Genomic DNA, 27,380 nt, shown 5'->3' with positions numbered 1-27,380 from the left:
TAGGATGGAGGGGTAATAACCAGCACATTGGGGCAGATAGGTAGGATGGAGGGGTAATAGACAGCACAGTGGAGGAGATTGGTAGGATGGAGGGGTAATGGCCAGCACAATGGGGGAGATCGGTAGGATAGAGGGGTAATGGCCAACACAGTTAGGCAGATAGGTAGGATGGAGGGGTAATAGCCAGCACAGTGGGGGAAATAGATAGGATGGAGAGGTAATAGCTATCACAGTGGGGAGATCAGTTAAATGGTGGGGTAACAGTCAGCACAGTGGGTGAATTAAAGTGTAATGGACAGCAAAGTGGGGCAGATACAGTAGGTAGGCTGGAAAGGTAGAGGCCAGCACAGTGGGGAAGATAGGTGGGATGGAGGGGTAATAGACAGTACATTGGGGGAGATCGGTAGGATGGAGGGGTAATAGACAGCACAGTAAGGGGGAAATTGGTAGGATGGGGGTAATGGCCAGCACATTGGGGAGATCGGTAGGATGGAGGGGTAATAGACAGCACAGTGGGGGAGATCGATGGGATGGAGGGGTAATAGCCAGCACAGTGGGGAGATCGGTAGGATGGAGGGGTAATAGACAGCACAGTGGGGGAGATCGGTTGGATGGAGGGGTAATAGACAGCACAGTGGGGGAGATCGATGGGATGGAGGGGTAATAGACAGCACAGTGGGGAGATAGGTAGGATGGAGGGGTAATAGACAGCACAGTGGGGAGATAGGTAGGATGGAGGGGTAATAGACAGCACAGTGGGGAGATAGGTAGGATGGAGGGGTAATAGACAGCACAGTGGGGAGATAGGTAGGATGGAGGGGTAATAGACAGCACAGTGGGGGAGATCGGTTGTCTATGTAGATCGGGATAAGTCTGATCGGTCGCAGTATGGACAGCACAGCCCCGTTGATGGGGATTTGGGGTGACGGATTGGGACCCCCGAGTCCCGGGCGGTCAGGTAGGGGGACGGACAGTGTCGGGGAGGAGAGGCGGGCGGGGAAGGGTGGAGAGATGGAAGAAGCGTCACGGTCGGAGGGTGGAGAGACTCCAGGCACACACACACAGACACTGCAGTGACAGCACAGGGAGACTCCCAGACACTGCAGGGGAACCACAGGAGCTGACACTCTACACTGCAAGGTGAGTGCTGGGGGGAGGGCGGGCTGTCCGGTGCTGCACGTGTATCCGAGCGACTTCCATGTCCCGTGTATGGGGGGGGGGGGGACATCGCCCGACACCCCACAACTTCATCTTCCGACTATCGGAGAAGAGATCGATAACGACCCGTACGATGCTGCACCCCCATACACTGTGCGATGTCTCTATACTCCGGACCCCCTCCCTACATAACTCCTCCATACTATCCTGTTGCTGCAATAGTTCCCCCATAAACTGCTCCTCATATCCCCATTACTCCCCACTCTCCCCCCCATTCATATAGTTATCCCTATACACTCTATATGATGGCTTTATACTCCTGACCCCCCATTTTCCAATATACTGCCCTGTCCTTGCATTAGGAACCCCCCCCCCATAATCTATTAAGTCTTTATACCCCCTGGCACCCCCCAATTCCTGTATACTATCAGATTCCTGATGTAGTTACTGCATATTCTCTATTATTTCTTTTAAACCCCCCCCCAAAAAAAATCCTTTCCACCACCCTATCCCTGCAATAGTTACCCCATATTCTCTTTATTATGTCTTTATACTCCTGAACCCCCCACATTATTGTATACTGTCCTACCCCAGTACTAGGAACTCCTATACTCTATTATATCTGTATACACCTGACAGACCCCCCATTCCTGCTCTAGTTACCCCATACTCTCTTTATTATGTCTTTTATACTCCTGACACCCCCTCCACTCCTGTATACTATCAAATTCCTGCTGTAGTTACTGCATATTCTCTATTATTTATTTTTTACCCCCACCCCCCCAAAAAAAAAATCCTGTATACCATCCCATCCCATCACTAGTTACCCCATTTCCCTTTATACTCTTTATTATGTCTTTATACTCCTGGACCCCCCCCCCCCCCCCCCAATTCCAGTATACTGTCCTATCCCTGCACTACAGTACTCTCTTTATTATGTCTTTATACTCCTGATGCCCACCACTCCCAATCTCTGTATACTGTCCTACCCCAGTATTAGGTACCCCCATACTCTCTTTAATATGTCTTTATACTCCTGACCCCCCCCCCCCCCCCCCCATTTCAGTATACTGTCCTATCCCTGCACTAGTCACCCCATATTCTCTTTATTATGTCCTAATACTCCTGAACCCCCCACATTATTGTATACTGTCCTACCCCAGTACTAGGAACTCCTATACTCTATTATATCTGTATACACCTGACAGACCCCCCATTCCTGCTCTAGTTACCCCATACTCTCTTTATTATGTCTTTTAAACTCCTGACACCCCCTCCATTCCTGTATATCAGGGATATGCAATTAGAGGACCTCCAGCTGTTGCAAAACTAAAGTCCCATCATGTCTCTGTGTGTCATGCTTGTGACTGTCAGAGTCTTGCTATGCCTCATGGGACTTGTAGTTCTACAACAGCTGGAGGTCCGCTAATTGCATATCCCTGCTGTATACTATCACATTTCTGCTGTAGTTACTACATATTCTCCATTAGAATTGCTCCTGCATACCATCCTACTTCTGAACCGACCCCCCACATTCCCTCTTAGTTATAGGGCACTAGGTGTTTAGACTATTGATCCTGCCCCCCCCCCCCCCCAATGTCTGTGTAAGTGCATCACAATTGGAACTGCTGACCCCATACTGCCACCTTCATATGTGTATTCTTGTATTTATACCCCCCATTATAGGTCACTATATCTATATACCCCGGTTCCAACGCCACTGTTACTCCCTCCCAGCTCTTCTATGTTCTCCTTTTTCTGAGGTTCTCACCCCTCCAACTGCCGGTCTGGTATAGGTCCTTACACCGTCATCCTCCTGACCCTGCGTCCTCTACTATTGCTGTGCCCATAGCATTCACTGTCCTTACACTGTCATCCTCCTGACCCTGCGTCCTCTACTATTGCTGTACTCATAGCATTCACTAATTCAGTAGACTCTGAGCAGTGATCCTGCACTTCTCCTGTGACCACACAGCTCTTGAACCTATATAATCCTCGTCCTGCATGGGTTACTTCCCATATAGTCGTCTATACATCTCTCATCTCCTGACCCTGCTCCCCCGTACCTATCTATACACTTTGTGTATGCTATCCTTTTTCCTGCACTAGTTACCCTTATAAGTTCTTAATTATGATCTGTGCCTCCCCATTCCAATACGGATTTTTTATACCATCCTGTTCCTGCACTAGTTATCCTTATACGTTCTTTATTATGTCTTTATACTCCTGGTCCTTCTCGGCTGATTTCTATATAGCTCTTTTATACTATCCTATTCGTACACTAGTTACACCTATACAGTCTTATTATGCCTATATATTTTTGGTCTTTGGTCTTGCTCCCCCCCCCCCCCCCAATGCCTATATGGATTTTTCCTACTATACTATTTACCCCTTATATGTTCTTTATTTTGCCTTTATACTCCTGATCCTACACCCTGCATGTCTATATGGCTTTTGTATACTATACTATTCCTGCACTAGTTACCCCTATACATTCTTTCTTATGTCTTTATAATCCTGGTCCTGTACACCCTGTGCCTATATGGCTGTTGTATAGTATTATATTCCTGAACTAGTTACCCCTATACATACTTCATTATGTCCTTATACTCCTGACCCCACACCCTGCATGCCTATATGGCTTTTGCATACTATCCTATTCCTGCACTAGTTACCCCTATACGTTCTTAACAATCCTGGTTCTGCACACCCCATGCCTATATGGCTTTTGAATACTATTATATAACAACACTAGTTACCCCTATACACTCTTTATTACATCTTTATACTCCTGATCCTACACCCTGCATGTCTGTATGGCTTTTGTATACTATACTATTCCTGCGCTAGCTACCTCTATACAATCTTTATTATGTCTTAATAATCCTGGTTCTGTACATCCATGCCTCAATGCCTCTTGTATAGTACTATATTCCTGCACTAGTTACCCCTATACATTCTTCATTACGTCTTTATACTCCTGACTCTACACCCCGCATGTCTTTATGGCTTTTGCATACTGTCCTATTCCTGCTCTAGTTATCCCTGTAATACTTAATAATCCCATGCATGTATGGTTCTTATATACTATTATATTGCTGCACTAGTTACCCATATAGATTTTTTATTACTCCTGATCCTGCACCCTGCATGCTTATATGGCTTTAGTATACTATCCTATTCCGGTACAAGTTACCCCTACACATTCTTTATTATGTCTTTATACTCCTGATCCTGCACCCCCATGCCTATACAGCTTTTGTATACTATCCTATCCCTGTACTTGTTCCCACTATTCGTTCTTTATTACATTTTTTTTACTCCTGATCCTGTTTCTTCCTTATTTCTATACAGCACTTGTATGCTATAGTGGCACTAATTGCCACTATATGTTCTTTATTATGTTTTTATATCCTGGATTCTATTCTTCCCTTATTTCTATACAGCTCTTTTATAGTATCCTGTTCCTGCACTAATTTCCACTATATGTTCTTTATTATGTTTTTATACCCTGGATTCTGTTCGTCCCTTATTTCTATACAGCTCTTGTATGCGTTTCTGTTCCCTATACTAATTCCCCCATACACAGATGACTACAAATCATTACACCCGCACTCTGCTACCTTTTGTCCTCTAACTCACCTAGAAGAAGCAACAAGCCTGCAAAAGCCACAGCGTTCTACCTAAACTCCCATCAGCTGTGTATTGTCGTTCAGCATGGCAGTACGTTGTTTCTGCTGTTCCAGCTGCGCTCAGTTCTTCAATGGGAAGTTAATGGATCTCATTGCTGACCCACAGCTTCCGACATCTGTAGAGCAATTCTTTCCTCATTCCTCCGTCATCCCACATATGGCAGCCATCCCATTTCTGGGATGAGTTTAGGACACCCATTGTCAACCAGACCTCTGTGGACCCCTAGGGTTCCTCCAGAGGTTACTAGGGGATCCTTGAGCTGTGACCTTCCATTTGATGGTGCCGCCATAGTTCTGGGGCCAACGGCATGACGACAATGGTCTTTTTAGCTGTCTGTAATGGTGGCATTCTGACCACCACTGTAAAATGGGAATTTCCCACTGATCACCAATATAATGGGAATTTTTCCCAAAGATCACCAATGTAAGGAGAATTTTTCCCACTGACCACCAATGTAAGGAGCATTCTTCCCACTGATCACCAATGTAAGGAACATTCTTCCCACTGATCACCAATGTAAGGAACATTCTTCCCACTGACCACCAATGTAAGGGACATTCTTCCCACTGACCACTAATGTAAGGAACATTCTTCTCACTGACCACCAAAGTAAAGGGAGTGCAATTGATGAATTGTTTTAAGTAGGTGTTCCTCAAGGCCTGAAAATAATTTCAAAGGTTCCTCTGTGTTTGAAAGATTCAGAGAGGCTGGTCTAGGACGTGGCTTCAGGAAATGTTCCTTTTTTTTTTTATTATCACTGCTTTTAAAATGCATAAAAATGGTTATATGACAACCTAAAACAATAACATTTGAGTCTCTGCACGTCTTTTACTCAGCAGAAAAGTGTTCCCGGAATGTACTTCTGGTCACTCTGTGCTCTTCACACACGTAATTGCAAACCAATTCACATTGTTACCCCTGTCCTCTGGCTTAGTTGTGACTACACAATTGTGCTTCTATATTTTCATGCTTTTTTTTTTTCTTTTAGCACGTGTTTTGATGCACAGGAATGCGTTTTTTGTTTTGGCCAATGAAAGTCAAATCCAAGTCTGGGGTAGGGGCCTGGGAACTGCAGCGTAATTTAGCCTTGACACTCGCATGCATGCCTACGGGCGTATTTTTTTCAAAACAATTACATTTGACATCTTGTAAAAACACACCCATACCTATGCGTTTGAAAACGCAAGTGTTGGCAGTTACGCTGCGCACAGTGTTTTTTGTAATACATGTTAGTAGGCTAAATTATGCAGCAGCTGTGGCTCCCGGGTGCCCCAACAGCAGGCGGTTTCTACTCTGTAAGGCCGTACGCCGTCTTGTGCATGAGCCCTTAAATGACACTAAGCTATAGCCTTATTCTTCCAAAATAATCAATACACATCCACTGCTAAATGACCCTGTAATTTATTTATCATGAAATCATTTCTTATTGTCTTTTTGTCTCCTTGTAATGTCTGCTGTGAGCTCCTGAACTTCTCCTTCCCACCATCACTTCCCTTGTTAAAAGCAGCACACATACAGTGGGGGAAATCATTACTTAATCCCCTACAGACTTTGTAAGTTTGCCCACTTACAAAGAAATGAAGGGCCTATCATTTTTATCAGGGGTGTGCTAGGTCTACAAAAGACCTGGGGCTAGAGCCCATAGCAGCGTAGTAAAGAAAGTCATACGCTTGGGCGGGCATACACATGTATATACAGTAATATACGTGTATGTGTATATATATCCACAGAGAGCCCCCCACTTACATCAGGATCCCCAGAGAGCCCCCCTTATATCAGGTTCCCCAGAGAGCCTCCTCCTTACATCAGAGTCCTCAGAGAGCCTCCCCCTTTCATCAGGGTACCCAGAGGGCCCCCCACTTACAACAGGGTTCCCAGAGAGCCCCACTTACATTAGGGTCCCCAGAGAGCCTCTCCCTTGCATCAGGGTCCCCAGAGAGCCCCCCACTTACATAAGGATCCCCAGAGAGCCTCCCCTCCCCTTGGGGATCCCTGCAGAGACTCGGGGCTATTGGCCCCAGATTCGGGGCTATGGCCCCAAAAGCCACCCCCTAGCGACGCCCCTGATTTTTATCATAGGTGTATTTTAAATGATAGAGACAGAATATCAACCAAAAATCCAGAAAAAAACCCCACATAAAACAAATGCTATAAATTAAGGTGCAGTTCAGTCATGTCATGCTGGAAGACCCATCCATGACCCATCCATGGCCCATCCATGACCCATCTTCGGTGTTCTGGCTGAGGGAAGAAGGTTCTCATCCAAGATTTTACAATACACGGCCCCATCCATTGGCCCTTCAATGTGGCAAAGTCGGCCTGTACATTTAGCAGAGAAACAGCCCCAAAGCATGTTTCCACCTCCGTGCTTGAGTGTTGATTGGTGTTCTTCAGGTGATAGTCTTGATTTATTTTCCTCCAAACACGGTGAGTCAAGTTCATGCCAAAGAGCTCAATTTTGGTCTCATCTGACCACAGCACTTTCTCCTATCCCTTCTCTAAATTATTTAGATGTTTATTGGCATGACTGTACATGTGCCTTCTTGAGGAGGGGGACTTGCTGTGTTTGGAGGAAGAAAAATGCTGACTATGACCCTAAGAACACCATCCCTAAAGTCAAGAACGGAGGTGGAAACATTATGCTCTGGGGCTGTTTCTCTGCTAAAGGTACAGGCTGACTTTGCTGCATTGAGGGGCCAATGGACGGGACCATGTATTGTAAAATTTTGGATGAAAACCTTCTTCCCTCAGCCAGAACACTGAAGATGGGTTATGGATGGGTTTTTCAACATGACAATGACCCAAAACATACAACCAAGGCAACAAAGGAGTGGCTCAAGAAGAAGCACATTAATGTCATGGAGTGGACTAGATATTCTCCAAACCTTAATCCTATAGAAAATTTATGGAGGGAGCTGAAACTTTGAGTTGCCAAGCGACAGCCAAGAAACCTTAAAGTGGGTGTTTAAGCTTCTCTAACCTGTATACACCATCAGCACTGCCTCCTATTGTAGTATCCCCCTCTGTGTGTGATTTATAAAAATAAATGCTGCAAATACCTAATTTCCCTGCCAATCACATGACTGGCCAGCTTTCTCCTTCTCCTCTGAGGGATGCAGTAGGGGGGGCTGAGATTTCCCTGTTGATGTCAGTCTGGAGGAGAGAGCTGGCTGGTCATGTGATCGCAATCTCGGCTCTTAAATTAGGTATTTACAGCATTTATATTTATAAATCATTCACAGAGGGGGGGACACTGCAATAGGAGGCAGTGCAGATGGTGTAAACAGGGTTTTTTTTTATCAAATATTTTTTTTTTTTTTATTATTATACATACAAACAAATAATATATCAAATTAATTCATTAAATGTCCAAAAATGAAAAGACACAGAACTGGTGTATACAGGTTAGTGTTATGAGAGCAGCAGGAGGGGCGGCTAACACACAGACAGAGGGGGGAGGGGGAGAGGGAGGAGGACACAGGAGCAGAGAGGAGAGCAGGCTGCTGATGACAGAGGCAAGTAAACTGACCACGATGTCGGGGCTCAGCAGCCATCATACACCGTGGTCAGTTTACAGAGGGGTGGGGAGAAACTGGCAGGATCAGCCAGGTTTTTTAGGTATTACAGGGGGCCAAATGACACAGGCAAGCATATAACATGCTTTTAAAGGAGCAGGATCCATTTTTCTTTTTTTCTTTTTTTTTTTTTTTTTGGGGGGGGTTAACAAACGCTTTAAGGATTTAGAGAAGTTCTGTAAAAAATAGTGGACCAAAATCCCTCTTGAGATGTGTGCAAACCTGGTCACCAACTACAAGAAATGTCTTACCTCTGTGCTTGCCATCAAGGGTTTCTCCACCAAGTACTAAGAAATGTTTTGGGGGATCAAATACTTATTTTACTCACTGAACTGCAACTCAATTTATAACATTTGTATCATGTGTTTTTTTGTTTTTTTTTTGGATTATTTGTTTATATTCTGTCTCTATCATTTAAAATACACCTACGATAAAAAATTATAGACCCTTCATGTCTTTGTAAGTAGGCAAACTTAGAAAATCTGCAAGGGATCAAATAATTTTCCCCACTGTAGTACAGACAAGCACTGGCTAGGCACACATTTAACCCTTTGATCGCCCTAGATGTTTAACACTTTCGCAGCCGGTGTCATTAGTACAGTGACAGTGCATCATTTTTAGTACTGATCACTGTATTGGTGTCACTGGTTCCCAAAAAAGTGTCAGAATGTCCGCCGCAATATTGCAGTCCCGCTATAAGTCGCTGATCACCACCATCACTAGTACAAATACTCCTCGTTTAACGACTTACCTGTTTAACGACCGCTCGGACTTACGACCAGCTTTTCCCACCCGAACGACATGCTATACATCATTGTATTGTATAGTACAGTACAGAATTTTCGTTTGTGTTCTGTACTTATGCGAATTAAAACAACGTTATTGAGCTGGAGTTTTGTGTTTAGACCTTTTTTTTTTTCACAATACGGTACAGTACAGTTGTTAAAAATGCTTAAAATATTGATTACTTGTGGCTCCTCATCTAACGAGCAATTTGTTTAATGACCTGGTCGTTGGAACGGAACCTGGTCGTTAAGTGAGGAGTACCTGTATAAAAAAAAAAAAAAAATAGAAAAATTCCATTATACAGTGCCTTGAAAAAGTATTCATACCCCTTGGAATTTTCCACATTTTGTCATGTTACAACCAAAAACGTAAATGTATTTTATTGGGATATTATGTGATAGAACAACACAAAGTGGCACATAATTGTGAAGTGGAAGGAAAATGATAAATGATTTTCTCAATTTTTTTTACAAATATGTGAAAAGTGTGGGGTACATTTGTATTCAGCCCCCCCTGAGTCAATACTTTGTAGAACCTCCTTTCACTGCAATTACAGCTGCAAGTCTTTCTGGGGATGTCTCTACCAGCTTTGCACATCTACAGAGTGACATTTTTGCCCATTCTTCTTTGAAAAATAGCTCAAGCTCTGTCAGACTGGATGGAGAGCGTCTGTGAACAGCAATTTTCAAGTCTTGCCACAGATTCTCAATTGGATTTAGGTCTGGACTTTGACTGGGCCATTCTAACACATGACTATGCTTTGATCTAAACCATTCCATTGTAGCTCTGGCTGTATGTTTAGGGTCGTTGTCCTGCTGGAAGGTGAACCTCCACCCCAGTCTCAAGTTTTTTGCAGACTCTAATGCCGCGTACACACGGTCGGACTTTTCGGCTACAAAAGTCTGACAGCCTGTCCGACGGATTTTCGACGGACTTTTGGCGGACTTGCGGCAGACTTTCTAACGAACGGACTTGCCTACACACGATCACACAAAAGTCTGACGGATTCGTACGTGATAACGTACACCGGACTAAAATAAGGAAGTTGATAGCCAGTAGCCAATAGCTGCCCTAGCGTGGGTTTTGGTCCGTCGGACTAGCACACAGACGAGCGGATTTCTGGGTCCGGGGTAGTTACGACGTAAAGATTTGAAGCATGTTTCAAATCTAAAGTCCGTCAGATTTGCGGCTGGAAAAGTCAGCTGAAAGTCCAGGGAAGCCCACACACGATCGGATTGTCAGCCGTATTTTGTCCGTCGGCGTCCGTCGGACTTTTGTAGACGAAAAGTCTGACCGTGTGTACGCGGCATTACAGGTTTTCTTCTAAGATTTCCCTGTATTTGGCTCCATCCATCTTCCCATCAGCTCTGACCAGCTTCCCTGTCCCTGCTGAAGAAAAGCATCCCCACAACATGATGCTACCACCACCATGTTTCACAGTGGGGATGATGTGTTCAGGGTGATGTGCAGCGTTAGTTTTCCGCCACACATAGCGTTTTGCTTTTAGGCCAAAAAGTTCAATTTTGTTCTCATCTGACCAGAGCACCTTCTTCTACATGTTTGCTGTGTCCTCCACATGGCTTCTCCCAAACTGCAAACAGGACTTCTTATGGCTTTCTTCTTGCCACTCTTCCATAAAGGCCAGATTTGTGGAGTGCATGACTAATAGTTGTCCTGTGGACAGATTCTCCCACCTGAGCTGTGGATCTCTGCAGATCCTCCAGTTGTGTATGGGGAGGTGATCTCAATGGAGATTTATCTTGATTGGCTATTTACCCCTATATATATACACAGCCAAACCATGACACACTAGCGATAACTAAGCACCAACCCATGGTGTGAAACGCGTAAGCTGTTTGCCCCTTCCTCTGTACAGTATGGACTGACTGTTTTTGGATTTTTAATCTAGAAATAGAGGGTGTTGTATCGGTGTGCGGCCAGCCAGGACTGTTTTCTTGTTCTTTGATTCACTGCAGAGCCTGCACCTGTGTGCCTCACTAGGGCGTGTATTCTATGGAGCCCTTGTCTGGGAGCAGCAACCTTCTCTCTTCTGTCTGGTGTGTTCCTTGGCCTTCATGATGCTGTTTTGTTCTTGAGGGCTTCTGTATTTATACTGAGATTAAATTACACACAGGTGGACTCTATTTACTAATTAGGTGACTTCTGAAGGTAATTGGTTCCACTAGATTTTAGTTAGGGTTATCAGAGTAAAGGGGGCTGAATACAAATGCACGCCACACTTTTCAGTTATTTATTTGTAAATTTTCCTTTCACTAGACAATTATGTGCCACTTTGTGTTGGTCTATCACATAAAATCCCAACAAAATACATTTATGTTTTTGGTTGTAACATGACAAAATGTGGAAAATTCCAAGGGGTATGAATACTTTTTCAAAGCACTGTATATAGCATAGATTGGTTTGCGCAAAAGTTATAGCGTCTACAATCAATATACGCTTATTGGGATTTTTTTTTACCAAAAATATGTAACAATACATATTGGCCTATACTGATGAAGAAATTTTGATTTTTTTTTTCCATCTTTTTAAACTGGATATGTTTTCTAGGAATAAGTAATAAATATTGTTTTTTTTTTTTTTCAAAATTGTCAGTCTTTTTTTTTTTTTGTTTTGTTTATAGTGCAAAAAATAAAGACATACGAACAAATGGCACTAGTGTGAACGTGGGCTAAGCAAAAGCATTGTTACATACTGGGCATCTCAGTGCCGGTTCACACTATAGTGACTTGGGATCCGACTTATCACACCCCAAGTCGCTGGACATAAGAAATTCTATTATAGTTAATGAGAGCCGTCTTATTGTACACTACTGAAGTCAGAAAAGGTTCCTATACTACTTCAAGGCGACTTCTAGGCGACTTGTACCCATAGATTTCAATGGAAGTCGCCTCCAAGTCGGATCCTCATCTATAGTGTAGAGCTGGGCAATTTTCTCCAAAAAAAAAAAAAAATCTGCGATTTTGTTTGAAAAAAAAACTCGATTCATGATTCGAATCGAGTTTTTTTTTTTCGATGGACACCGCGCCGGAATCGATTTGAATCTTGAATCGAGTTGAGAGGTCAAATAGATTCAAAATTTCAGCAAATCGATTTTTTTAGATTTCTTTTTTTCTTCACCAGGACCGGCGCTAACACCGTGCCGGTCCTGAGGAGCTGCGGGCAGGAGTTTTTAGGTGAGGCTACGGCTTCGGCCTAGTTCGCAAGGCCGGAGGCCACGGACTAGGCCGAAGCCGCGGCCTCGCCTAAAAACTCCTGCCCGCAGCTCCTCAGGACCGGCGCGGTGTCGGCGCCGGTCCTGGTGAAGAAAAAAAAAATCTAAAAAAATCGATTTGCTGAAATTTTGAATCTATTTGACCTCTCAACTCGATTCAAGATTCAAATCGATTTTTTTCCCCAGCCCTACTTTAGTGAAGTGACTTTACAGGAAAAAAGAAAAGAATTTACCCAGGAAGAGAACAGGAACAGCAATTATGTCACAAGAGCTGATTAGCTCTGATTGGCCACAGGCAAAGTCGCCTGTCCTGGAGGCGACTTGAAGTTGCGTTGGAAGGTGCTTGAAGTCGCCTCAAAAATCGCCTTGCAAAGTCGCACTGTAAGTCAGATTGGCCCTGTTTGAACCCTCCCTGGATATCTTCATATGGATATATCGTTGCAGCTGTTCTGTCCTATCAGCCAGCGGTGCAGGAGTCGCTAAACGTAAAGTGCAGTTTCTGTAAGGACCAATCAGAATCTGAATTCTGGTTGCTGTGGGTTCTGGCACTGCTGACCAGCAGCACTCGTTTGCTATGTGTAGAGCAGGTGCTGTTTATACCTGTTAATCCATCAGAATGTCCCTCAACCACCCTCTGTACTCTCCTAATTACCAGCCACTACATCTCAGGACTGTTACTACCATTCTCTAACTCATTAGTGATTTATCCTTCATTTGGCCTGTCAATCGATGGTTGCTTCGTTCCCCACCACTCCTTGTTCTAGAAGCAGGCAATAAATCTCAGTGGTGACCCCACATTGCCCATTTCTTACAGAACCTTATACTTATACCCAGTGATGACGGCATACTCTTCTGTTCTTATAATCACTACCCTCGTGGTGCTGCCAGCTCGCCGCTCATCCCCCCCCCTCCTGCCGTCTCCAACCACTACCTACAGCAACAGACCTCTGATGGGAGCTGACCATTGTGTGTGCAATTAAAGCAGACTTTCCCCCAAAATGGAAAATTCTCGTACTCCCCCCAGCTTTTTTTTTCTGGGGAAGAAGCACTTTTTTTTTTCACAGGTACCCGCTCTGTTTTTTTTTGCCTAGATGGGTATAAGGTGCACTTGGCTCACTCTCCGCCACCCACAGCCTCCTAGGACGCATGTCTTTCTGCATTACCATGCCTGGCACATGCGCAACGAAGAGGAAGGGAGGGAGGGACAAGTCTTGCTGCACTGCCAGGTCTAGCACATGTGCAGTGGGGGAGCAGGATGGAAGTTGGGAAGTGACAGCTGTCTGCTAAATCCAAGATGGCGGCGCTGGAAAGCCAAAGCCTGGTGAGGAATTGGCTGTGCGGAAGACAGCGCTGGACTCCGTGGACTTAGTATTTTGTAGCTGCTGATTTTTCATTTTACAACCTGAATGAAGTTCCTGTTTAAAGTGGATCTTCACTGCATCTGAGCACCACAAACCAAAAACGCTATTTAATTCTTTTCTAATATTCCAAGCAAACTCCCCCATCCATCCATGTCTCCATGCTTTATTTTGTTGGGAAATCACTTTGAAAAACAACTCCCTAGCATTTCTGGCTGTGGCCATCTTGAGTAAGGGCAAATGATTCATGTAATACCTCGGATTGCGTGTAACGCAGTTTACGAGCGCTTTGCAATACGAGCTATTCATTTAATTTTTTTTTAATCTTGACTCGATTTGCGAGCGTTGTCTCGCATGACGAGCAGGATTCAAGCCTTTGGGTGGTGCAGTACTGCATGTGGCCAGAGGTGCGGGGGCGCCAGTGACGCTCTGTTCCCGAGCATCTCTCGAGTGGTCTCCGCGTGTCTCCGGCGCCCCTGCACCTCTGACCACATGCGGTACTGCATACACCAGCAGTGGCACTGGAACGCATTATCTGAGATTCAATTGATTCCTATGAGGAAATTTCGCTTTGATATACGAGTGCTTTGGATTACAAGCATGGTTCTGGAACAAATTATGCTCATAATCCAAGGTACTACTGTATTTACTTCCTCGGATCCATCTGCCTTTGGCACAAGCATGCATGCAGGAGAGTGTGCTTAGCTGAGAGCTCCTCCTCTCCTGAAGACTCCTGAGATGTATGACATCATTTGCCAAGGCAAGAAACCAGGAAGTAACTGAAGAAATGTAAAAAAAAATAAAATAAAACGAGTAAATATAATATACGGTACTTTCGGATCTGTTTACTAATACTAGCAGCATGAGGATTAAAAACAACAAATGTTGATTGGGAGAGTTTAAGTGATAGTAATGGCTTGTGTTTGTTATTAAAAAAAAACATTTTATACATACCTGATCTGTGTAGTGGTTTTGCACAGAGCAGCCCGGATCCTCCTCTTCTCGGGTCCCCTGGCGGCACTCCAGGCCCCTCCCTCCCGCTGAGTGCCCCCAGAGCAAGCAGCCTGCTCTGGGGGCACCCAAGCAGGTGCACTCCCGAGCCGCTGTTCTGCGTATCCATTCACACAAAGAGCTGCGGCTTGGCTCCGCCCCTCTCTGTCCTCATTGGCTCACTGACCGTGATTGACAGCAGCTGAGCCAAAGGCACCCACTGCTGCTTTAACTGATGAGGAGTGAGAGTCCCCGGAGAGCCGAGGTTGTCATGCACATCGCTGGATCAAGGTGGGGCTCAGGGAAGTATCTGGGGGGCTGCTGCACAGAGAAGTTTTTTTTTTTTTTACCTTAATGCATAGAATGCATAGTAAAAAACGTTGAATCTTTACAACCACTTTAAGTTCCACTTTAAAGATACTGATACACCGGCAGGGAGAATGTTTAATATGCCAACCAGATCAGTCAGATAACTTTTTCTTTTGATAGGTCTGTGGCAGCCTCTCTGTCCTGCCGCATGCACATTTAAAGCTGAACTATAATATGAACTGAAATATTGTTTGTATACAAGAGCAATGTGTATTCCTGTTTGAATCTTGGTGTATTTTCTTCCAGATCCGTGCAGCAATCCAGTGCGAGCTTCCTGTAATAAAGACCTGTCACTGCTGCCCTCTCTCCTTGTGCAGGGTGACTGGTCTTGTCTCCGCCCCCTCCTGTCGTTTTCTGCAGGCAGCCTGTAGTAGGTGTGGCCTGCTGGGTCCCTCCCACAGCTCTGCTCTCTGCACAGGCTATGTACACCACAGTGAGGATGGTAATATCTGGCTTTGCAAAGACACAAAGTGGATTTATATCCCTTGTGGCTATTGAAGAACATATTTAAATGAATGTTTTCATGCCTGAAGTTCAGCTTTAAATAGACATTTCGGCTGATATCACATGCCCTGCTCTGCACGTAGCCAAACAGGAATTTGCAGCAACTGTCTGATCACTGTGATGATCATCCCGTACGGTCAGATGGTTGTCTGAAATAATTGGTCTCAAACATTTGATTGATTCTAATACATTTAAAGAGGTAGTCTATCTAAAACTGGCATTCCAGGTTGGAGTTAACCACTTAACGAGCGCCCTATAGTAGATTTACTGCTACAGGGGGGCTATTCTGTGCAGCCATACTGCACGTGTGTGTGTGTGTGTGTATGTATGTTTGTGTATATATTATGATATGATTCTGCGCCTCTGCCTAGGGGGCGCATGCACGCGCACCTGTGCAGAAGCTGATGAGCAGGTGCCCTGCAATGTATGTCTGACGGCACTAGTCAGGAACAGACGTTCGACAGAGCCCTGCCTATGTACACAAGGCAGAGCTCTGTCCTGACGAGGGGAAGTGATTGGACTTTGTTTCTCTGCAAAGCAGGGAATAAAATCCAGCACATCCCTCAGTAAAAGCAGTACACGGTTTACACAAAAACACTGGTTAGGCACACCTTTAACCCTTTTATGGCCCCTGATGTTAACCGCTTCCCAGCCAGTGTCATTAGTGTCATTAGTACAGTGACGGTGCATATTTTTAGCACTGATTTACTATGTTAGTGTCACTGGTTCCCACAAAGTGTCAGTTAGCGTCCGCCGCAATATCGGAGTCCCGCTATAAGCGGCTGATTACCACTATTACCAGTATAAAAGACATTTTAAAAATACATATTCCAGTATATATCCCATAGTTTGTAGACGCTATAACTTTTGCGTAAACCAATCAATTTACGCTTATTGGGATTTTTTTTTTTTTTTACCCAGAATATGTAGCAGAATATATATTGGCCTAAATTTATGAGGAAATTAGAATTTTTTACATTTTTTTTTTTTTATCGGACGTGTTTTATAGCAGAATGTAAAAAATATTTATTTTTTTTAATTTTATGTATTTATTTATTTATTTTCCGGTCTTTTTTTGTTTTTATAGTGCAAAAACAAAAAACACAGAGGTGATTAAATACCACCAAAAGAAAGCTCTATTTATGGGGGGGGGGGACATACATTTTATTTGACTACAGTGTCGCATGACCGTGCAATTGTCAGTTACACAGTGCTGTATCCCAAAAAAAATGGCCTGGTCATGAAGGGAGGTAAATCTTCCAGAGGTGAAGAGGTTAAAATGCCTTAGGGCTTGCTCACACTTTGGCCCTCCTGATCTGTTTTTCGGCAGTTCTAATCTCTGCACGCTGGTCCTAAAATATGTGCGAAATTGAATGGTCGGTCTAAGCGCTATCTGCATTGTTTTTACCACGGCTACCTATTGTGTGGCTAGAACAGTCCAGTTGCCTATAAAAGCGCTCTTCTGCATCCAGTGCAATTTTAATGAAGCCTTCAACTGGGCCACACACGTTACAGTATGATTGTACAAGCTCTATTCAATTTGCTTTGGATTTTCCAACAACCAAGTCATGTAAGGGTCTACCGTAATAAGCTATTTGATTTTTATCCAATCAGACACGCCTCCACCGGGCACCCCAGATTTATCTATTTCAGGTACTTCTATAGCTCCATCAATTTACGCGTCAATTTAGATATACATTGTACATTCACATCAGTCCCTGCCCTTAAGGAGCTTACAATCTAAAGTCCCTAACTCACATTCATATACTAGGGCCAATTTAGACAGAAGCCACTAAACCTACCAGGATGTCTTTGGGAGTGTGGGAGGAAACCGGAGTACCCGGAGGAAACCCACGCAGGCACAGGGAGAACATGCAAACTCCAGGCAGGTAGCGTCGTGGTTGGGATTTGAACCAACGGCCCTAGTGCTAGGCAAAAGTGCTAACCACTTAGCTGATTGGTTAACCACTTGGCGACCGCCGCACACAGATATACGTCGGCAGAATGGCACAGGCAGGCACATGGGCGTACCTGTACATCCCTTTAAATTTGCTGCCTATCGGGCGCGCGCACCCGCCGCACGCCACGGGAGCGTGCCTGCGGGTCCCAGGTACTCGATGTTCTATGGCGGCCTGCGATTGCGGTGCGGAGAGGCAGAACGGGGAGATGTCTATGTAAACAAGGCATTTCCCTGTTCTGCCTAGCAACATGACAGGGATCCACTGCTCCCTGTCATCGGGAGCAGTGATCGCTGTCGTGTCATTGGTAGCCCATCCCCCCCCATTTATACACAGGGTCGGATTTTCCAGTGGAAAATGTTCGATGGGAGCTTGTTGTCGGAAATTCCGACCGTGTGTAGGCTCCATCGGACATTTTCCATCGGAATTTCCGTCACACAAAATTTGAGATCCGGATCTCAAATTTTCCGACGACAAAATCCGTTGCCGTAAATTCCGATCGTGTGTACACAATTCCGACGCACAAAGTTCCACGCATGCTCGGAATCAAGCAGAAGAGCCGCACTGGCTATTGAACTTCATTTTTCTCGGCTCGTCGTACGTGTTGTACGTCACCGCGTTCTTAATGTTCAGAATTTCCGACAAGATTTGTGTGACCGTGTGTGTGCAAGACACGTCTGAGCCAACATCCGTCGAAAAAAAATCAGTGGATTTTGTTGCCGGAATGTCCGATCGTGTGTGCGGGGCATTAGAATCACTCCCTAGGACACACTTAACCCCTTGATCGCCCCCGAGGGTTTAACCCCTTCTCTGCCAGTGTCATTTACACAGTAATCAGTGCATTTTTATAGCACTGATCGCTGTAGAAATGACAATGGTCCCAAAATAGTGTCAAAAGTGTCCGATGTGTCCGCCAAAATATCGAAGTCACAATAAAAATCGCAGATCGCCGCCATTACTAATAAAAAAAAAAAAAAGATTAAGAATAAAAATGCCATAAATCTATCCCCTATTTTGTAGACGCTATAACTTTTGCGCAAACCAATCAATATACGCTTATTGTGATTTTTTTTTTTTTTTACCAAAATATGTAGAAGAATATGTAGAAGAATACATTTCTTTATATATTTTTTGGGGATATTTATTATAGCAAAAAGTAAAAAAATATTGCTTTTTTAAAAAAAAAATTTCACTCTTTTTTTTGTTTATAGCGCAAAAAATAAAAACCACAGAGGGGATCAAATACCACCAAAAGAAAGCTCTATTTTTGGGAAAAAAAGGATGTCAATTTTGTTTGGGTACAACGTCGCACGACCGCGCAATTATCAGCTAAAGCGCCGCAGTGCCGAATCGCAAAAAATGCTCTGGTCAGGAAGGGGGTAAAATCTTCCGGGGCTGAAGTGGTTAATCTATAGGAGATTGTTGTGTGTGTATTCATCTTTACAATTTATGAGATTCTGATAATTCCCACTTGAGTCTTGGTTCCCGAGGTTCCAGGTCAGCACACCTCTTATGGCATTTAAGGCCGGCCTTACTTGGTTCGAGTCTTGTCCAGTTCAGCAGGAAACCGGCCGAGATTCAAATCATTAATGGGCAGGCTGAATATACCAAGTTGATCGATTGATCAACTTGGGTACAACCAGCCTGCTGGATTTTCTTGTGATTATCGCTAACGGCTGCTATAGCCGCTAACAATAATCACTGTCTTCTCCAGGCGGGGGGCGGCTTCACCTGCCCGACCCCCCCCCCCACCGGGAGCAGACATTTGGGTTGATTTACTAAAGGCAAACAGACTGTGCACTTTACAAAGTGCAGTTGCTCCAGAGCTTAATAAATGAGGTAAAGCTTCACTTTGCAAAGAGTACCCAATCACGTGCAAGGAAAATATTTGCACATAATTGGATGATGGAAGTCAGCAGAGCTTCTGCTCATTTACTAAGCTCTGGGTCAGCTGTACTTTGCAAAGTGCACAGTCTATTTGCCTTTAGTACCATATATACTCGAGTATAAGTCGACCCGAATATAAGCCGAGGCACCTACTTTTACCACAAAAAACTGGGAAAACTTATTGACTCGAGTATAAGCCTAGGGTGAGAAATGTGCAGCTACTGTAAATGGAAAAGAGGGTCAACAATGCCCATTTGCAGCCATAGATCCCCCAAACTTCAAACTCGGTAGTTAAGGGTTCCTAAATGCCCCCTAGCTGCAGCCAAAATTTGGGGTCTCTGGACCCAAAGGGTCCTGAAACGACATTGCTGCAGATGGACACAGTTGACCGAGTTTGGGGCCCCGTATCTCGGGGCCACTTGGTACTAGGAACCCCAAATTTGTCGTGCAAACCCAGTGGAAATAGCACTACAACATATCCAAAGCTGTGGTTCCTAAAACCAAGTGACCCTGAGATATGGGGCCCCAAAGTCGGTTCAGAAAATGTCAAGCATTTTCTGAACCGACTTTGGGGCCCCTTATCTTGGGGCCTCTTAGTGCTAGGAACCCCAGCTTTGGATATGTTGTAGTACTAGTTCCACTGGGTTTGCACACTAAATTTGGGGTTCCTAACACCAAGTGGCACCGAGATACGGGGCCCCAAATTCGGTTCGGAAAATGTCAAGCACTTTTCTGCAGAAGAGAATGACATTTTCCAAACCGATTTTGGGGCCCCATATCTCAGGGCCACTTGATGCTAGGAACCCCAGCTTTGGATATGTACTGCTAGTTCCACTGGGGTTGCACACCAAATTTGGGGTTCCTAGCACCAAGTGGCCCTGAGATACGGGGCCCCAAAGTCAGTTCAGAAAATGTCATTCTCTGCTGCAGAAAAGCGCTTGACTCGAGTATAAGCCGAGGGGGGCACTTTAAGCACAAAAAAATATGCTGAAAAACTCGGCTTTTACTCGAGTATATACAGTAAATCAACCCCATTGTCTCGGCAGGAGGGATTCCCCTGTCAGCACTGTCTGTGTTGATGGGGGAATAGTGCAAATTTCTTTATTGCAACCTGTGGTTGCAGGAAAGAATTTTTTTTTGCAGGAAAGAAATTTGCACCGTGTATGACCTGCCTAAGAAGGGTTACCACTCTCCTTGGGTTTTTAATTCATCACTATGAAGGATGCAAAAGAAGGGGGTGGGGGGAATAGCCATACTGCAGTAGGAGGAGTGAGACTCCTCGTGCACTGGAGACAGATTCAGCCACTGTGCCAAGGAGCTCTCCCTGAATGCTCTGATCTAATCTTTGCGCACATAGCTGATCAGAATTAATCCTATAAAACAACAATGCTTCCATCCATTGGTGACTGGCATATTTTTGGCAGCACGTAAACCATGAATGGTAAAATCTGGTTACTGCCTTCTGCGTCATTGTTCTCAAGCTTGCCATAAAAAGCCCCATCCATAAAGATGGGGCTGTTCAAGGCTACCCTAGGGAGCAATAATGAGCGCCCCTTATTGCAGACAGAGGTTTGCCAAACAAGTTGATAATCATACATGTGTCCCGATGAGGAGCACAGAAGCAGCGACCTGCTCCAGCGAATACAGAAGATATGGTTTTGTTTCCCTATCCATTGTCCATCCTCAACTGCATTCATTCATTTCTTCCTTCTGCTGCATCCCTCCCTGCTGTAACCTCCAGACACAGCTCAATGTCACTTTGTGTGATGTCGTATAACTCTACTGATTATGTAGGAACCTTAGCGGATACATCTGTCATCGAGGGGCTTGGCCACCCCGTGAGATTTGTAACCTCATAAAACTATTCTAAATACCCTTTGTTGGCATTTCCCTTGTTTTTCATTGCGGCTGAGGCATCTGTCAATGAGGGGCTTGATCATATGCTATAAAGCAATGAATAATTTTGCATATATTTGAGCCCTGGTGCTAGCCATAGATAAGCAAATACGTAACCAAGAATGACAGTGATAAGACATCTGCCGATCTTTGAAGGCACATAGGTGGGAATGCCTAAAACTCCCAAGATTGACAGAAGCAGAGCCAGGAGAGATGGTAGGATCTAGCCCAGCCTTTAGCAACCAGGTTTCCATGGAACCCTAGGGTTCCTCCAGAGGTTGCTACGGGTTGCCTGAGCTGTGGTTGATTGGTTTACTGCCTGAAGTGACCACCAATGTCAGGGGCAGTTCTTTATTACCCACTTGCATAAGACGGCACTTCTCCAATGATCACCAGGGTACTGGTGACCTACTCGGACCACCAATGTCAGGGGCAGTTCTTCATTACCCAACTGACTAAAGAGGCACTTCTCCAATGATCACCAGGGTACTGGTGACCTACTCTGACTACCAATGTCAGGGGCAGTTCTTCATTACCCAACTGCCTAGGGAGGCACTTCTCCAATGATCACCAGGGTACTGGTGACCTACTCTGACCACCAATGTCAGGGGCAGTTCTTCATTACCCAACTGACTAAAGAGGCACTTCTCCAATGATCACCAGGGTACTGGTGACCTACTCTGACTACCAATGTCAGGGGCAGTTCTTCATTACCCAACTGACTAAAGAGGCACTTCTCCAATGATCACCAGGGTACTGGTGACCTACTCTGACTACCAATGTCAGGGGCAGTTCTTCATTACCCAACTGCCTAGGGAGGCACTTCTCCAATGATCACCAGGGTACTGGTGACCTACTCGGACCACCAATGTCAGGGGCAGTTCTTCATTACCCAACTGACTAAAGAGGCACTTCTCCAATGATCACCAGGGTACTGGTGACCTCCTCTGACCACCAATGTCAGGGGCAGTTCTTAATTTCCCAGCTGCCTAAGGAGGTATTTCTCCAATGGTCGTCACGGTACTGGTGGCCTACTCTGATCTGTAAGGGGCAGTTCCTCACTACCTCCATAAGTATCTCGTCAGTACATTTGATAGTGTTGACAGAGACTTGATGAATTTAATTCAAAAATGTGTTTTGCTTTTAACATTAGATTGCAGAATGAATGGAATTTCGTGAATGAAAACCACATACATTGTAAGAAATGTGTTTATTAAAGTGATATTAAGGCTGGGTTCACACTAGTGCAAATTGGATGCAGGGCAATAGCAGGACATTGTGACCGGCTCTCTATGGAGCCGGTTCACATACCTCCACTGTGGCTCCGATGCGAATTTGCATCTTTTGGTCCGTTTCAGGTCCAAATTTAGCCAAAAATTGGGCCTGAATCGGACCTAAAACAGAGGGGATGCATCGGACCCCTGCTGTGAGCCGCATGTGGCAGCAGTGTGAACCCAGCCTCAAGCTTTGTATTTGTTTACATTAAAATAATAAACATGTTATGCTTACCTGCTCTGTGCAGTGGTTTTGCACAGAGCAGCCCCGATCCTCCTCTACTCGGGTCCCCCGCCGGCACTCCTGGCCCCTCCCTCCTGCTGAGTGCCCCCAGAGCAAGCAGCTTGCCATGGGGGCACCCAGGCAGCCTCGCTCCTGAGCCGCTGCTCTGCGTGTCCATTCACGCATAGAGCTGTGGCTCGGCCCCACCCCTCTCTCTCCTCACCGGCGCCAATGGCGCCCGCCGCTGTCTCAACCAGTGAGGAGGGAGAGTCCCCGGAGAGCCGAGGCTCTCATGCACAGCGTAGGAAGAATATCAGGCTCAGGTGAGTATTAAACCCCTTTCACACTGGGGCGGTTTTCAGGCGCTTAATAAATAGCCTCTGCTAAGCGCCTAAAACCTGCCTCCCATTCACAACAGTGTGACTTTTCACACTCGGGCGGTGCGCTTGCGGGACGTTCCCGAAAGTCCTGCAAGAAGCATCTTTGGGGTGGGTTGGGAGAGCTGTATTTAGCGCTCCCAAAATGCCCTGCCCATTGCAATGAATGGGCAGTGCTTCCAAAGCGCTTTGAAAACGCAGCAAAACGGGAGTCTTTAACCCTTTTTTGGGGTTAAAAGCGCCTCGCTAGCAAGCGAAAAGCGTCGCAAAACACACTGCTTAAACAGCGCCAAAGCAAGCGGCGCTTTACCGCTAAGGGCCGGAGCTTTCAATGTGAAAGCAGTCCTGGGGGAGCTGTTGCACAGAGAAGCAGTGTTACAACCACTTAATATCAATTTTTTTTATCCTCTGCTTTTTTCATAACTTTGAAAATGATTGTTAGAAAATCAAACGTTCAGAAAATTAAAACTTTTGAATGAAATTCTACTAGTGTATGGCCAGCTATAGGGGACTTTCTCCACTGACAACCACTAGTGGTTACATGTATTTAAGGTGGAACATGTAACATATTCCAACTCCTGCCGTCAATTCCGCCGACCTCCCCCGCTCTGTGACAGTGTGCGGGGGATCTTCTCCCCCTACCTGCTGTCACTTTTTGAAAAGAACGCGGCCGTGCAAGCTCCGCCCACACAGCTGCGTCATTCATTTTCGGGTTTCCTGTGAATATGTGAACTACAACTACCATCACGATCACCAGAACCCAACAAAGCCTCAGCGCTCACTGTATCTCATAGCTAAGGATGAGCTCAGGCGTGTTCACAAGCCGCACATGCCGAGCCCGCCAGAAAGTCGGCACTGCACAGCGCTAATCACAGGCAGTGAGACATTGTCCCGATGTGAAAACAAAATAGAAAGCAGTGCAAAAGAAAAAAAGAGGGGGGGGGGGTAGAAAGCAGTATAAGAAGCCTAAGGTGGTACCAGGACTCGACATAATATACAGTGGATGTAAAAAGTCTACATACCCCTGTTAAAATGTCAGGTTTCTATGATGTAAAAAAATGAGACAAAGATAAATAATTTTAGAACTTTTAACAACTCAATTGAAAAACAAACTCAAATCTTTTGGGGGGTGGGAGGAGTTAAAATAAAAAACTAAAATAAATGGTTGCATAACTGGGGATGTAGCTGTGTTCAGAATTAAGCAATCACATTCAAACTCATGTTAAATAGGAGTCTTTACACACCTGCCACCATCATTTTAAGTGCCTCTGGTAAACCCCAAATAAAGTTCAGCTGTTCTAGTAGGTCTTTCCTGACATTTTCTTAGTCGCATCTACAGCAAAAGCCATGGTCCACAGAGAGCTTCCAAAGCTTCAGAGGGATCTCATTGTTAAAAGGTATCAGTCAGGAGAAGGGTACAAAAGAATTTCCAAGACATTAGATATTTCATGGAACACAGTGAAGACAGTCATCATCAAGTGGAGAAAATATGGCACAACAGTGACATTACCAAGAACTGGACGTCCCTCCAAAATTGATGAAAAGACGAGAAGAAAACTGGTCAGGGAGGCTGCCAAGAGGCCTACAGCAACATTAAAGGAGCTGCAGGAATATTTGGCAAGTACTGGCTGTGTGGTACATGCGACAACAATCTCCTGTATTCTTCATATGTCTGGGCTATGGGGTAGAGTGTGAAGACTGAAGCCTTTTCTTACGAAGAAAAACATCCAAGCCCGGCTAAATTTTGCAAAAACACATCTGAAGTCTCCCAAAAGCATGTGGGAAAATGTGTTCTGGTCTGATGAAACCAAGCGCTGCAATTTTTTATTTTATTGTTGTTTAGAGGTTGTTGTGTTTTTTTTCTCTATTGCTAGCAGCTCTAATTTTCACTAACGCTGATTTTCTTTCTCTGTTTTGATGAAACCAAGGTTGAACTTTTTGGACATATTTCCAAAAGATATGTTTGGTGCAAAACAACTCTGCACATCACCAAAACACCATACCCACCGTGAAGCATGGTGGTGACAGCAACTTGCTTTGTGGGTGTTTTTCTTCAGCTGGAACAGGGGCCTTAGTCAAGGTAGAGGGAATTATGAACAGTTCCAAATACCAGTCATTATTGGCACAAAACCTTCAGGCCTCTGCTAGAAAGTTGAACATGAAGAGGAACTTCATCTTTCAGCATGACAATGACCCAAAGCATACATCCAAATCAACAAAGGAATGGCTTCACCAGAAGAAGATTAAAGTTTTGGAATGGTCCAGCCAGAGCCCAGACCTGAATCTGATTGAATTTGCGGGGTGATCTGAAGAGGGCTGTGCACAGGAGATGGCCTCGCAATCTGACAGTATTTGGAGTGTTTGTGCAAAGAAGAGTGGGCAAATATTGCCAAGATGTGCCATGCTCATAGACTCATACCCAAAAAGACTGAGTGCTGTAAAAAAAATCAAAAGGTGCTTCAACAAAGTATTAGTTTAAGGGTGTGTACACTTATGCAACTATATTATTTAAATTTTTTTTAATTTTTACTTCCACCTAAAAGATTTCAGTTTGTTTTTCAATTGAGTTGTACAGTTTACAACTCACATTAAGGCTACTTTCACACTGTAAACGTCCCGCGTTAACGGTAGAGCGCCGCTAGATTTCGTGCCGCTTTTTGTTCGCTTTTTTGCCGCTTTTTGTCCGCTAGCAGTGTGCTTTTAACCCCCGCTAGTGGCCAAATAAAGGGTTAAAAGTGCCCGTGTTGCAGCGCTGCCAGATCGCTTTGCAGGCCCTTCAGCAGCGCTGCCTATTCATTTCAATGGGCAGTGTATACACCGCTCCCAAACCGTCCCAAAGATGTCGCTTGCAGGACTTTTCAGAACGTCCCTCAAGCGCACTGCCCCTGTGAAAGCACTCGGGTTTCACACTGGGGTGGCATGGGAGGCATATTTCAGGTGCTTTACAGGCGCTATTTTTGGCGCTAAAACGCCTGAAAAAACGCCTTCAGTGTGAAAGGGGTCTAAAGGTCGAAAAAGTTCTGAAATGGTTTATCTTTGTCTCATTTTTTTACATCACAGAAACCTGACATTTTAATCAAGGGTGTGTAGACTTTTTATGTCCACTGTAGATATACGAGAAACAATGTTTGCCAGGTAAGTTTTGGACAGAGAGCTTTGCCTTCTTCAGAAAGGATAAACATATTCCATAGTCTCCAAGTTTTGGAGTACTTTTCATGTTCATGCTGTGCTGAGAGCATCAAGTCCTCTAGTTTATTGATGTCCTCCACTTTGCATTTATTATTTTTCATGAAATTGTGAAACTTCCCCGTAATTTTCCTGTCTTCGTTTCTTCTTCTTATTACCGTACTTCCTTCTTCTTCTACCCTTTTTATTTTTTATATTTTTTTATTTATACATTTTTTTTTTTTTTTTTGCTTCATAATTTTTATGGAAAATTCTGATGATCAGTCTTGGGTGTCAAATATTCTAGTATGCCGTATTCGTTATTTTGGAATGGAAAGTTTCTACAACTTAATGATCATGCAAATGTACTGTGAGCTGTAGATCAACGAGACCTGACTGTTATTTAAAGGGTTCCTTTGGGGTGAAAAGGTTGAGTAAGGCTAATTCAGCCATTCAAATCCCAATGACTGTCACAAGGGCTGACAAAGTGTCTATTCATATAGAATACAGAACAAACGGCCATATACATTTCCCTATGTGTCCACACACATACATTTCCCTATATGTCCACACACATACAGCCTTCATAGATAAGCATTTTCCTGTAAAGGTTGTTTGCGTGTGGTTTGCATAATAGCTAGTTTGTAGTCCGATCGTCTCACAAACATGTAATATTTCCTAATGACAGTTCGGAAAAAAAAACACTCGAATGACTGGAGCAGATAATGGTCTTCTGTTGTTGTCTGGACCTATTCATTTCCCAAAACATACTAAATGTGTTGGAATAGCTTATCTGATGGGCACCATATACCATCAATTTCTATTTTGGGTGCAGCAACCTTTTAAAGCAATTGTAAACAGAGTAACAATTTGCTCAAACCCATTTTTTTTTAAAACTATGCAATTCTTTTCACTAATGTTGAGCGAACGGTCCG

The 27,380-nt window shown here is 44.4% G+C and overlaps 1 protein-coding gene across 1 annotated transcript in view; it reads left to right on the top strand.

Annotated features, from left to right (window-relative positions):
- Nucleotides 1-986: 986 nt before the first annotated feature.
- LOC141107610 (regulator of G-protein signaling 3-like) overlaps nt 987-27,380 on the top strand; it is a 163,086-nt gene continuing 136,692 nt past the window's right edge. Inside the window, exon 1 of the mRNA XM_073598465.1 lies at nt 987-1,140. The gene's annotated coding sequence lies outside the window, so the exon portion shown is untranslated. The remainder of the gene's footprint in view (nt 1,141-27,380) is intronic.

Source organism: Aquarana catesbeiana, linkage group LG09 (genome assembly GCF_042186555.1).
Source record: "Aquarana catesbeiana isolate 2022-GZ linkage group LG09, ASM4218655v1, whole genome shotgun sequence".
In the NCBI taxonomy this organism is placed as follows: domain Eukaryota; kingdom Metazoa; phylum Chordata; class Amphibia; order Anura; family Ranidae; genus Aquarana; species Aquarana catesbeiana.
This window is presented reverse-complemented; position numbering and strand designations above follow the sequence as displayed.